This window comes from Malus sylvestris, chromosome 12 (genome assembly GCF_916048215.2).
Source record: "Malus sylvestris chromosome 12, drMalSylv7.2, whole genome shotgun sequence".
Lineage (NCBI taxonomy): Eukaryota > Viridiplantae > Streptophyta > Magnoliopsida > Rosales > Rosaceae > Malus > Malus sylvestris.
In genome coordinates this window covers 24107557-24121475 of record NC_062271.1, presented here as the reverse complement: position 1 = coordinate 24121475, position 13919 = coordinate 24107557, and the positions used below count along the sequence as shown (strand labels likewise).

The 13919-nt window shown below is 36.0% G+C and overlaps 1 pseudogene; it reads right to left on the bottom strand.

The window, feature by feature from the left end:
• Positions 1–6949: 6949 nt before the first annotated feature.
• Positions 6950–7420, bottom strand: LOC126592286 (uncharacterized; annotated as a pseudogene).
• Positions 7421–13919: the final 6499 nt, after the last annotated feature.

Below are 13919 nucleotides of genomic sequence, written 5' to 3'. Positions count from 1 at the left end.
GTTGTCTTCTACTCCTTTGTACATACTCAATTCTCTGCTTCTATTAAGATTTTACAAACTGATGGTGGGGGGGAATATAGCAGCAATAAACTTACCAACTTTCTTCACAGTAAAGGGATACTTCATCATAAGTCTTGTCCACATACTCCAGAACAAAATGGCTTGGCCGAGAGAAAACATAGACATATTGTTGAAACTACTGTCACCTTGTTACAATCTGCCAAGTTACCTTCTTCTTTCTGGACTTTTGCTTGCCAAGTTGCTGTCTATCTTATAAATCGAATGCCTACCCCAGTTTTGAAACAGTGCTCACCGTTTGAAATGCTTTTTGGGACTCCTCCTCTTTTAACACATCTTAAGGTGTTTGGATGTTCTTGCTTTCCTTTGTTGAGACCTTATATTCAATCCAAGTTACAAGCTAAAACCATTGAGTGTGTTTTTCTTGGGTATGCATCCAATTACAAAGGTTTTATTTGCTTTGATGTGCTAAAGGGTAGGTTCTACATTTCTAGGCATGTAGTATTTGATGAATCTAGATTTCCCTACCCTCATTTGTCTTTATTACCTAAGCACCACCCTGTCCCATCTTTTTTCTCTCAATCCTCCTCCCCTCTTCCATTCACAACCTTGGATAATCTCTTAGTTCCAACTCCACCATCACCCTCATCTTCACCATCACACTCTTTATCTACTGAGATAATATCTTCACCCTCAGTTTCTTCTCAGTCCATTACTGCTACTACAAGTGGTGCTCCTCCACTCCCTGTGGACTCTGATTTTGGTCCTGATTTACTTCCGGTGGTCTTACCAATTGCTCCCCTTAATTTGCATCCTATGCAAACCAGAAGTAAGAATGGCATCTTCAAGAAGAAAGTGTTTTTGAGTCATGTTGCTGATTCTAGCAATGTTGATTTAACCTTGGTAGAACCTGCCACATTCAAGTCTGCAATGAAAGTACCAGTCTGGTTTCACGCTATGCAGGAAGAGATTGATGCATTGCATCATCAACACACTTGGAGTCTTGTCCATTTGCCTCCCAATAAGAATCTTGTTGGCTGCAAATGGGTTTTCAAACTCAAAAAGAATTCAGATGGTACAGTGGCTCGGCATAAAGCTCGACTTGTTGCAAAGGGGTTTAGTCAAGAACCTGGCTTGGATTATGGTGAAACCTTTAGTCCAGTGGTTAAACCAACCACTGTGAGGTTAGTTCTCGCTTTGGCAGCTCATTTTAATTGGAATCTTCGACAATTGGATGTCAAGAATGCGTTTTTACATGGATTTCTAACTGAAGAAGTGTATATGGCCCAACCCCCTAGTTTTGGAGATGCTGCACATCCTGAATTAGTTTGTAAACTTCACAAGTCACTGTATGGGTTGAAACAGGCTCCTCGAGCCTGGAATGACAGATTTACAAGCTTTCTTCCCTCTCTTGGGTTTCAAGCCACTTATTCAGATTCTTCTCTATTTGTTAAGACAGTTGGTAGTGATATTGTGGTGCTTTTACTCTACGTTGATGATATCATTATCACTGGTAGTTCTACTCAACTTATTCAACAGATGATTCATTCTTTAACTGCTGAATTTGATATCAAGGACTTGGGTGTGCTGCATTATTTTCTGGGCATTCAGGTTACCAAAACTGCTCAGGGGTTGTTTCTTTCCCAGTCTAAATATATTACGGATTTGTTGCAGAAAGTTGAGATGATGGATTCTAAAGCTTGTGATACTCCTTGCTTACCTAATAATAGGTTACTTAAGGACGATGGTTCTCCTTACAACAATCCCACAGTTTATCGCAGTATTGTTGGTGCCCTACAGTACCTCACGTTTACTCGCCCAGATATTGCATTCTCAGTTCATCAAGTGTGTCAATTTATGCAATCTCCAATGGTGTCACATTTTACAGCTGTTAAGCGGATTTTGAGGTATCTCAAGGGAACATTATCTGTTGGCATGGCCTATACTCGGGGCGATTTGACACTGAAAGCATTCAGTGATGCAGATTGGGCTGGTGATCCCAATGATCGGAGGTCCACTACTGGTTTGGTTATATTCTTGGGCAACAATCCTATTTCTTGGTCCTCCAAGAAACAAAACACTGTTTCTCGTTCTTCTACTGAAGCAGAATATAGAGCTATGTCTACTACATCTGCCGAGCTGGATTGGATTCAACAGGTGCTGGACTTTATGCATATCAAGTCTGCTCCTACTCCTGTTCTCTTCTGTGACAATCTTTCTGCCATAGCGTTGTCTTTTAATCCCGTTCAACACCAACGCACGAAACATATTGAGATTGATGTGCACTTTGTGCGTGAAAGGGTCGCTAAGAAGCAACTGGTTGTTCAGTTTGTATCCTCTCGAGAACAATTTGCTGATATTCTGACTAAGGGTCTCAGTGCCCCTCTGTTTCGGTCTCATTGTTTCAACCTCATGCTTGGATCATCCACTCATGAGTTTGAGGGGGCATGTAAGGATATAGATATAGACAGTGGCTAGGATTGTGCCATCTGTCACAGGATTATAACTCTTAGTTAGTTAAGTTGTTAGAGAATGTATTCTTTCTATAAATACATCATTGTAATAGTTTGAGATTAAGTAAAACAGAAAATAATAATAAAGATTCAATAGTTCTCTCTCTCTCTCAATCTTTCCCTCTCTAATTCTTGAAGCTCTGTTCTTCTCTCTTGATCTCTTCATTTTCTGTATTAACAAATCTCGGGTCTTGGTTCTTTCTAATTGCTTTGCGCGTATTAGAGAGTAAGGTTACTTTTATAGTTTGATGACCAAATCTTATGCGTAGTTCAACTCACCTAATCTTTGTTCATCATCATCATCATCATCATCATCATATATATATATATATATAATCTTATTTAAAACTCAAACCTACACCTTTTTTGTCTATCTGAAGAAATTATCAACTATTCTTGTTCAGGTGGCTTATAGTAGAAACCACCATATTCTGCACACCCATTTTTACTTCATACACACCTTTTTAATTTGCAGCCGTTCAATCGACTGAATTAAAGATGATCAAATGACGGAAATTAACAAAGAAGCACACCCCTTTACAAAAATGACGGAATGTGTATATATAAATATAGGTCCAACTGTATTTTACACACTCCAAATTTACAGTGATTTTAAAGGGACCCTAAGGTTTTAATTTTCTCACATTGCATTTTAAGATTTTGAAATTCTATCAATTTTCATCTTGGGGTTTGCTATCCACACACTCATTTTTACTTCTTACCACCCCTTGTTAATTTCTGTCATTTGATCATTTGTAATTCAATCGATTTGTCATTTGATCATTTGTAATTCAATCGATTTGACGACCGCAAATTAAGAGGGTACGTATAAAGTAAAAAATGGGTGTGTGGATAGCACACCCCTTTATCTTTGGACTCTTTTTTTTTTTTTTTTTTTTTTTTTTTTTTGCTATAAAAATCTTTTGAATATCTAATCCTCTATTGAATTGAAGAGTTGTTTTGTATATACAGTGCAAATGTAGCTTGCACGTTATCCTATATAAGGGTCACCATATCATCAATTTAATGAGATATCAAAACAATTAATCTGATCAAAGACATAAATTGAAGCAATTTCAATACATTACAATACAAAATGAGAAAATTAAAACCTCATGATCTGTTTTGAAAATCAGTACAAAATATATTCAGAAATAACTGTGCCTTCATGCTTTTTCCATTCATTCAACTGCTTAAAAAAATTATTATAACCCTATACACATATACAAACACAACTTGTTGGAACCTCCTTGAATCGATATTGTTCATATATGTTTAGAATAATAAGTGAAATGTGAAAAGAAATCGCACTTGACATATCCAACAACGGCGTTGTGCTAGAATAATCGCCATGCTCGTGACATATATTAAACCTTAAACCCTTCACGTGTCCTTTAAAAGTTGATGAAAAAAAAACAATTTAGAATTCCACGTTAAGTTGCGCGTGTCCTTTAAAAAAAACAACACAAAAAGTTAAAAACTAGTTAGGTTAGCTCCCCACAGCAGTTTTGAACTGTTAACTCTTTTTAATATCGTTTAATTAGTGAAATAATACCTACCAATGAAATAAAAACATTACGAGAATTCTTTATAAATTATAAAAGTATTTTATTTACGTTGAATGGTCTCATTTCTTATATGCCACCTCTATCACATAATTTTAAACAAATAAAATTGGAAGGGTCTCCCTGGAAATATATGGCCTTCGGGGAACATCCGATTCTGGAAGGCCAAGGTTATATATGGGCACTAGGTCACATTTTCTTATTGTTTTCTTGGCCAATGTTTCCCACGTGATGGAAAATCTTAAGCCCTCCAGTGGGATGTCGGCCAAACATTATCAGATACTAATTAATATGGACTTTGTATTATATTTGTAATATCATAAGGTGTGAGGCTTGAAGCTTCCTTAATAAAAAAAGATCGAGTCATTGACGTTGATGATGTCACTTATAGCCCTAAGAATGGTTGTGTTCCAGCCGAAATTGCACATCACGCGAAAGTTTCATTGGGTGTCAAGCGCACAGCCAGTAATACAATTACATATTAGGTTAATTATTTAAAAACCATAAGTATGGCATCTAGATCATGATATATGGAGGTGAAAGCTTAATTAGGGCAAGTTTAATAATCGTTTCGGTTTTTTGTTTTTTGTTTTTGTGATCATTTTTGTGGTTGCAAATATAAAGAAAATACATAGAGGAAAGATGATGTTGGACCCTTTTACCTTTACATCTTCAACAAAATGGAAGAAGAGTGATAAGAAATTTTGAAATCTTTCATCCACTCTTTTTCGGCCCTCATTTTCCTCATGCATTTCTCTTGTATTACTAACATAAAAACGTAAAGAGTGCTGATATTCTCACCTCATAGTCTTATTTCCCACCCACTTTTTAATGAAAATTTTAATACCAAATTTAACCTTATGTAAAGGACTTTGAAAGCCCTGTTAAAAATTAATCCTCTTATATATTCTTTGTAGTCAAAGTAAAAAAGGATAGCAAAAAAAAATTAAAAACTTAAAATGAGAAACGAATCAAACCTCCCAATTTCCTTTCTTCATCCCTCACCCCTTTCTAACTATTTCGTCCCTTTTCTTCTACCTCTTCCGTCTACCCCACCCACCCCAAATTCAATCTATTCTTTTCTCCCTACTTTTCAACCCTTAGCTCTTAGTTGGAATTCGGAAACAAATACATATATGAATCTTAAATCCAGATCTGGTGGGGGAAAAGAAAGAAAAAAAAGAGGAACATAGAAAGGAGAAGAAAAAGAAAGTAATGTAGCTTTCCCAGCGGTAGGGAGAAAAAGAGTCGTCGCCATTATATGTTGTGCCTGATTGTGGTTGCTTTCGACTAGGTTGGGCAATGATTTCAAGCATTCTTTATATTTATTTTATTTAAAATTTAAAAATGTTAGGGATATTTTTGGAATAAAAGTGGGTGGGAAGAGAGTATTTGGTTTTTTAAACTTTCTATGGTGGGTAAAAATATAACTTAGGTGGAGAAATAAGACTATAGGGTGGGCATAGTAGCACTCAAAGTAAAAATCAAAAACCAAAATCGAAATTGTTATAAACATATAAAAAAAAAAAAAAAACCCTTAACCTATATAATTGTAGTAAATGGTGAGAGTGGGTGGAGAAATCATGACTTAAGACCAAGGCAAGGATTTATTAGGACAATACTTAGGTATTCATTAGTGAATACCTTATACCAATAAGATCCTTTCTGGAATCTTTTTGTGAGGATCCTAGGGATTCGTGAATCGTGTCTGATCATCATATATCGTGCAGTCAGTTTTTGTCAAGTACTATTTGTGTTTAATTTTAAATAAAAATATTTAAAATAATTTCTGACCGCATGATCTACCTTATATACTCATTTTCTGATTTGCCCCAATTAAAAGATGTCACATGTTCTTTGTTTCTTAAAATTAAAAATAAAAATAAATTAATTAATTAAATTACTTAACATGCCTTTTATTTTCTAAAACAATGAAACATGTGTTAAAATATCATTGGACCAAAATCACATGGTGAGCATATAAAGTACTCATTAGTGAGTACCTAAGTATTCTCCTTATTTATAAACTTCTTCCTTACAGTGTTGATTTGTTATGTGGAGGGTTTTTTTAGTAATTATATGATCCAAAGTAGGTTAACATATTTAGCTAAAAAAAGGTTTTGAGGACAACTTCGATATTTTATATGTTGAAAATTCTAGGTTCGCTGATTTCTCTCTATCTCCTTAAGTTTAGGAGTGTTTAAATTCCATAATTGATTTGATTTCATTATATTTTCCTAAAACATCTCATATGTATCTGTATATATTGTATATACGCTTATGAACGAAATCAAGCGAAATAATTATTTACATGGTATCATCTTAGGTATAGGATTATTCTTCCTTTTGATCCTGCTTTCCTCCTTCTTTTCCAATGGTTTTGTGGATGCAAAGTTCTGCTGTCTTTTGCTTTGATAAAAATGCACATACAAAATAATAACACCTTCAATTAAGGCCAAAAGCCTTACACGGCCACGATGAATGGGGGAAGCTTTGGCCGAAGAATCTCTGATGTCAAAGTTAGTATTATGAAAAGAATGTAATTTAGGAGTTTGTGGGTAACAAATGGCTTAGCATTTTAGTGGGATAAGTGGGGTATTTAGGCCATCTCTAACGGAATGAGGGCCACATAGTTCGTTTTAGCCCTATAGCCCTCTAAGAAATTAATATTTTAATAAATAGTGTCAGGTCATATTTCTTACCATCTCAAACTAAGGGGCCAGAGGGTCATAGGCCAAATATAGCCCTATGATAAAAAACCATCTCCAACCGAGGGGACCAAAGGGCTATAGGGCTAAACATAATTTATTATTTTAATTTAAAAACTACAACAACTTAAATTTAAATTCTATAATCATCATCATCATCTGCCATTGTAGGATTATAGTCAGAGGTAAACAACTCTCGTCGGGCCATAATTTCCCTCTTTTTCCTATCAAAATAGGCCTTACTCATTGGAGTGTAATCCGAAGTGTTCCTTTGCATATTCCTATCATCCATCTCTTCTTGTATTTGTTTGGCCTGTTCTTCATGCCTACGGTTCCTTTCTTCTGTGGCAGTGACATTTTACTCTGCCATTAAACGCAAAGCGGCCACAATTTCATGTTGAAAGGCGTAATCATCCTTTGCCTTGCCCTTTTCCTTCAATTTTCGGACCTTGTTTCATCTCATAGCCCTAGGTATGGAACCTTCACCTAGAGACGGATTTTCTACCCTTGTTTCTTGAATGGTAGGAGATCCATCTTCATCCCCATCTGCAGTTAAGGATGCATTTCCGAACATTGGCGTAGGACCTACTCTTTGTTGAGGTGGATCTTCAAATAACACCCACCCTTTACAAATTTCCCAACAACCGTGATGATTAAAGGGTTTCGAGTTGTCCTCCATATACAATTCCTCCATTTGGCGTACCTAGAAAATATAATTACAAAAATGAAAGGAAATTAATTTATGAAATTAAATGTAATATAATTAAATATTTAAAATAAATTGTGAAAACACTTACTTTGTCGTAGTAATTGGTGCCGTTTTTATGTCTACTTGCGGCCGTTAACAATGCTTGATACCATTTATTCAAACTTGAATGAAGATGTTTCTTCCATCTTGAAGAACAAGTCTCGTAGTTTCAGGTATTCGGTGGAGTTGTGCCTTTGTAGAACTCATAGTATTTTTCGGACGTACGAGTCCAAAAACCTTCACTTGTTTGAGAATACCCCCTCATATTATCTTCCGAGACCCATCTATAAGCCCTGCAAAGAGCTTCATTTTTTTTTCAGGTCCAAGCCCTACCTTTCATTGCAAATGTGGCCATTTAAAAATTATTGAAAAAATTGAAGGAAAGATTAATGGCAGAGGTAAGAAAATAGAATGTGAAGAATTGAAATAGAATGAAGTAAGATAGTATGGAATGATGAAAATTATGTGAGAAATGATGTAGGAATGGCTTAGGATAGGAAAAAAATGGGAATTTAAAAGTTTTTTTTAAAAAAAAATTTGTCAAAAAAAAAATTGAATAAATGGCATCAAGCATTGTTATAAAAGCGCCACCAATTACTACGACAAAGTAAGCATGACGTCATGCTAACACTAGCTGTAAAAAAAAAAAATTTTAAATGCCATTTTTATAACAATGCTTGATAAAAAAAAATTTAAAATGCCATTTTTATAACAATGCTTGATAAAAAAAATTATAAATGCCATTTTAAAAGTAAGCATTGTTATAAAAGATGTTTCTTCCAAAATTTATGTAGGTTAGCATGACGTCAGCTAGCCGTTGGTTTCAAAATTTTGGGTCGGCTCGAGGCTAGCTAGCTGGCCTATTTTCACTTTTTTGGCCTAGTGGGGCCCATGAGCCCTTTGGCCTAACCCTCGGTTGGAGACGATTTTTGTGTCATTTCGGGCTATTTTCGACCCTCTGGCTTGATCAGTTAAAGATGACCTTATAGAAAGGTGGTCGGCCATTAGGTTTGGGAGTGGCTGACCATATATGGTGAATTTGGGTGGAGTAATTCAAGATATTATGTGAAATAATATCTTGAAATTATTGTGGCAATTATTCTAAAATGAATAAGGGATTTTAGGAGTTACCTTATTGAATGAAATCAATGAGGGAATGATGAGTGAAATTTAAATAAATTCCATAATAATCACCTTTGACTCTTCCATGAATGAAGGGAATCTTGAGCTATTATTGTCCATTGAGGGCGCGTGCAAATTCGGGTGTACCTCGTCCATCTAACTAGGGTAATCTCGTCTTTTTTGTCCAAACATCCACGTGTTGCCTCTAGGATTTTGGGATTAATTTTGGCTCCACAGACATCCCTTCACTCCTCTTCAATAGCTGCTATTTCTCTTCTTGGCCTCGACACTACCCATTTTCTCAAACTCTCTAAAACTAAATACCTATGTTGGCTTCGTCAGATTCAACTGTTCCTTATTGGTCACAAACTTCAAAAATTCATCAATGGTTCATATTCTCATCCTTCCCCTACCCTAACCACAAAGACAAAGATAAAACCCCCATCTCTATTCCTAATCCTGCCTTTGCAACTTGGCACCATCTAGACCAACTCATCATCAGTTACATCACCACCACTCTTACTGAATTGGTTTTCCATGTAACCATGCTATGACACTTCCAAGGTTATCTGGGATTGCCTTGCGACTTACTTCTCTCAGAGCACTATTGTCGACATTGCCAACTTCCACTTCCAACTCCTTAATTTGCATAAAGGCTCCAAGACCATTGATAAGTATTTGAACCATGAAAAATCTATTGTTGATGTCTTGCCCTTGTAGGCAAACCGGTTTTTGATGAAGAATTAGTCACTATTGTGTTGTATGGTATCGGCCCTGATTTTTCTATGTTGGTTACTGCCATTGTTAATGCTACACCTATGCCGGATTTCTACAGTGTCCAGTCTCGACTGCTCAGGCCATCTCCAACCAAATGAGGGCCAGATAGCTCGTTTTAGCCCTATAGCCCTCTAAGAAATTAATATTTTAAAGAACATTGTCAGGCCATATTTCTTACCATCTCCAATCGAGAAGCCAGAAGGCCATAGGCCAAACATAGTCATGTGACAAAAAATCATCTCCAACCGAGGGGGCCAAAGGGCCATAAGGCCAAACATAATTTATTATTTTAATTGAATTAAATATGGTTACTTAAATTAAACTACCTCAATAATTTTTCAAGATGGAATCTCAATAATTTTTCTATAAGGAATCTCAATAATTTCACGTCTCGGATTTCGAGTGCTACGTGTCGATCTGTGAGTAACTTTGTAGATTTCTAGTCGAAATGTTATCTAAATAATTTTTCGAATATGATTTCAAGTGCCACGTGTCGAGATGTAATTGGTTGTGGGAACTTTAGATAGGATTTTTATCTGCGTGATACTTCTTATCTTCAACTTCTAATGTCCATAAATAAGGTGGATATTGGCCTATAATTCACACACCTTCAGCTTTGCCCTCTCCAATATCTCTTTCAACAGAAAAAAAGTGTAAAGATGTTTGGTAAACTTTTATATAAAACTACTATGGGTATGATATTAAATGTAAAATAATAATTATTTTATTTATTAATAGTCTCTCTAGAAGTCTTCCATTTTTCTTTTCTCCATCTTCATTTATTAATTATCTATATAGCAGTCTCCCGACTCCCCCTACTCCCCCAATTTTTTGTCTTTATTTTTTATATTTTCTCTGCTCCTTCTTCATATTTTTTATTTTCATTTCCTCCTCCTTCGTCTAGCCAACATAGCAAATGCATCAGAGCAATCTGTACTCCGACACTGTGGCTATGCCTATTGCACTACTTATCTCAACACCGTCTTTGATGGGTTATTCTTCAAGCTTTCTCATCTATCTATCTCCCCAACCCTCTATCTGAACAAATTCCTTGGATCTTGATGAAATCGAGGTTGTCGGATTGGGCATGCTGGGAAGGGGAAGGTGAATCTGACCAATTTTGGCTTAGTATTTGTGTGGTAATTTTCCTGCAAATTTATAGTTTTTTACCACAGTTGTAATGGAAGAGAAATTTTTTATTTGAGTTTAATCAGATTGATTGATTAACGAAGAGGGGGACCAGCAGAGAATGGATAGGAGTTCTCACCTTTTCAGTTTGCCTCAGCTTCTGCGTATGGCCCAGGGCTAGCTGACTGGCTTATTTGGGCTAACCGGTTGGCCTAATTCCTCTTTTTTTTGCTTGGTGGGGCCCACGAGCCCTTTGGCCTAGCCTTGGTTGGAGACAATTTTCATGGCATTTCAGGCTATTTTTTGCCCTTTAGCCAGATCGGTTGGAGATGGCCTCACTTTTGAAGCCTAGAACTCGCATTCTGCTGTTATACTTCTACTCGAACTTCAACTCTCATGATCTCTCATCAGTCTCATCCTTCTTCTAACTCAACTTCCCATAATGGTTCTTGTGGAAATCGCAGCTCTTGCGATGACAATCCTGGTCCGTCTCACTGGAACAATTAGTAACAATTGAATTTTCTTACTCTTCTTGTACCGCAACCTTGGCTCCAGCCTTTGGATGGAAACAGTAGGTTGGGCCCATGCCACATCAGTCTCTCCAATTCGGCTTTTATTCTCTTTCTTCTAAGGCTGGTCTTTTAGTAATTGCTCCCCTTCCATGGTGTCCCACATGTTCCATAAATCAGCACATTGCTACTATGTGCTCGCATCGCTACGAAGGCCCTAACACTTTTCCCCCATTTGATGGCCCTAATCCAGTTCAGTACGTTGATATTCCTTGGTATCCAAATACCGATGCAACGCATCATATGACGGGCAAACCCACCTCTCTTTACAGCCCTCATCCTTATAATGGTAATAACTCTGTTTTTCCTAGGTAACAGGAATTCTATGTCCATTACCCACATTGGTAACATTCTCTTATTTCTTGGTTCTTCCCAATTTCAGCTTCATAATGTTTTCTATATACCGTCTCTACAGAAAAAAACTTGATATGTGTTGCTCAATTTTTCTTTATATTTGCTTCTAATTTTTACCAAATCTATGACTTACATTTGAATAATTTGACCATAAGTATACAAGGTGAAGCCTATACAGGCTCTGGAGTTAGTGGGGCTGGCCCATAACCCACTCGAGCGATTTTCCATACTGGTGCATTACTTTTCCAAGGCCCCTGTAAATGAGATATTTTTGAATATGACCGGTACACAGAGTGATACATTACATGTCATTGTATAGATAGTGAGATATGTGTGTTAAAAAGTTAATAACTTAAAAAATAAAACTTTTCACTACTTATATAAAAATATATAATATATTACTCATGTTCCTGTCACAATAATAAATTTTGTCCTGTAAAAATGGCTTGTATCCATTGTCTTTTCGTTCCACCAATCCAACCTCACATCATGCTCTTACAGTTGTCTTTTCTTCTGTCTTGCATAATCGCTTGGGTCACCCGTCTTCATCAGTGTTATCTGGTTTAGGCATCAAGTTTAATCATTCTCATGACTTTTGTAATGACTGTGCTCTTAGCAAGTCCCATCAACTACCATTTTTGCCTAATAATGATATTGCGCCCTCCTTATTTTACGTTATTCATTCTGATGTATATATGGACATCACTTGTTATTATGTTTTATTACGGACGAATAAAAATTTAGGCCCATGTTTTGAAGATGGTCTTAACTAAAAATAAAAAATGAATAAAGAGAAGGAGATATCTCTTTTTTCCTTTGAGGGAAAACCCAATGTTATTTCTATTTTCTAATTTTGGAGAGTAATGAAGTTTCTCATCTCATTTGTAGAGAACGAAATATGTACATGAGCATCTTACGATATACATGTGGAAGATAGTCCATGCAGAAGTACGTAGAAAATATATTACACAAAAGCTACTGGAAAACATAAACAAATTATATATACATATATATATCTTAGCATAGTGAGAGCAAGGAAACAGAAAAAGGAAATTGGATAACTACGTCTTGTGACTTGTCTACTTGTTTTATCTAGGGCAGAATATTGGTCCACAAATTAGTCCATCATGGTATATATGTGGAGGATATTCATCTGATGTTAGCTAAGATTAGCTAGTAGAAAACAAGTAGTAGAGAAGGAAATGTAAGTAACAATAATTCTGAAAAATTAGTTTCAATTTTAGCCAACAAAAATGTGGCAGATAAGATGATAATATCGTATAGTTAGAGATGAATGAGGTTTGAATGAAGCAAAACGTAAAATACCACTAATACATCAGTTGGAACCTCAAGTACTGTTGCGATTTATTTCGATGATTTAGATTTTAGAGCGGATCCTAAGCAACTTATTAAAGCACAATATACATGACATTTTACAGGGTTTAAGTTTACAACTCAACTCATATTCAATGTTATTTCATTATTCATCAAACATTAAATTGCATATACAAATTAATTGATAAATTGTGCATGCATACACCAATTAAATTATTTAACTTTGAGCAAGTCCGCCCCATTAAGACAACTTAATTGATAACTTGTGCATGCATATACCAATTAAATTATTTAACGTTGAGCAAGTTCGCCCCATTAAGGCAATAATTGTCCACGCAATTGGACAAAAGCAATTACTACCTTAGTAAAAGTAATTGCCGAGTGCATCTCTATTAGCTATCGGAATGTGGTTGGCATCAGCATGATGTCATGCTAATGTCAGAATGACATCAGACCACTCAAGTGTTGGATCTAGCCAGAATTGCCTAGTTGGCCAGTTAGACAATCTTGAGCCCATGTTTGGAAATGGATCCTCTCCGGCCCTTCCTCCTAGTCCACCAATTTCGGAGATCCGGGCCATTGAAATTTGATCCAATGACTACAAACAGGGGTCCACTTTAAAAGTTATAATAATTTTAGCCATTTGATCAAATTTCAATGACCCAAATCTCTGGACTTAATGGATTAGGAGGAAGGGATCCAGAGAAGATCCCTTTCCCCCATGTGTGGCCCGACTGATTGGGCTGGGTGGAGAGAATTGTTGGGGATTTGGGAGATTAAAGTTGGGTAGAGGTGGACTTGCTCTTACTAGTTAAATACAAAGGAAGGATAAAAATATAAAATTTCTAGAGGGAAATGATAATTACAATTCTCTTCTCTCCTCTTATACATTCGCTTATATGTAACCATTAAATTGAAGGAATCGACAAAAACAACATAAAAAATTAAACAAATATGTGTAAAGAACAAGAAGAGTGTAGTTATAATATTTCTTATTTGGAAGGGGACCTCTCAGCACAAACCAATATATGTATTGGGAAATATTTCAGTCAGAGAGACACACAAAGATAAAGACAGGTTGA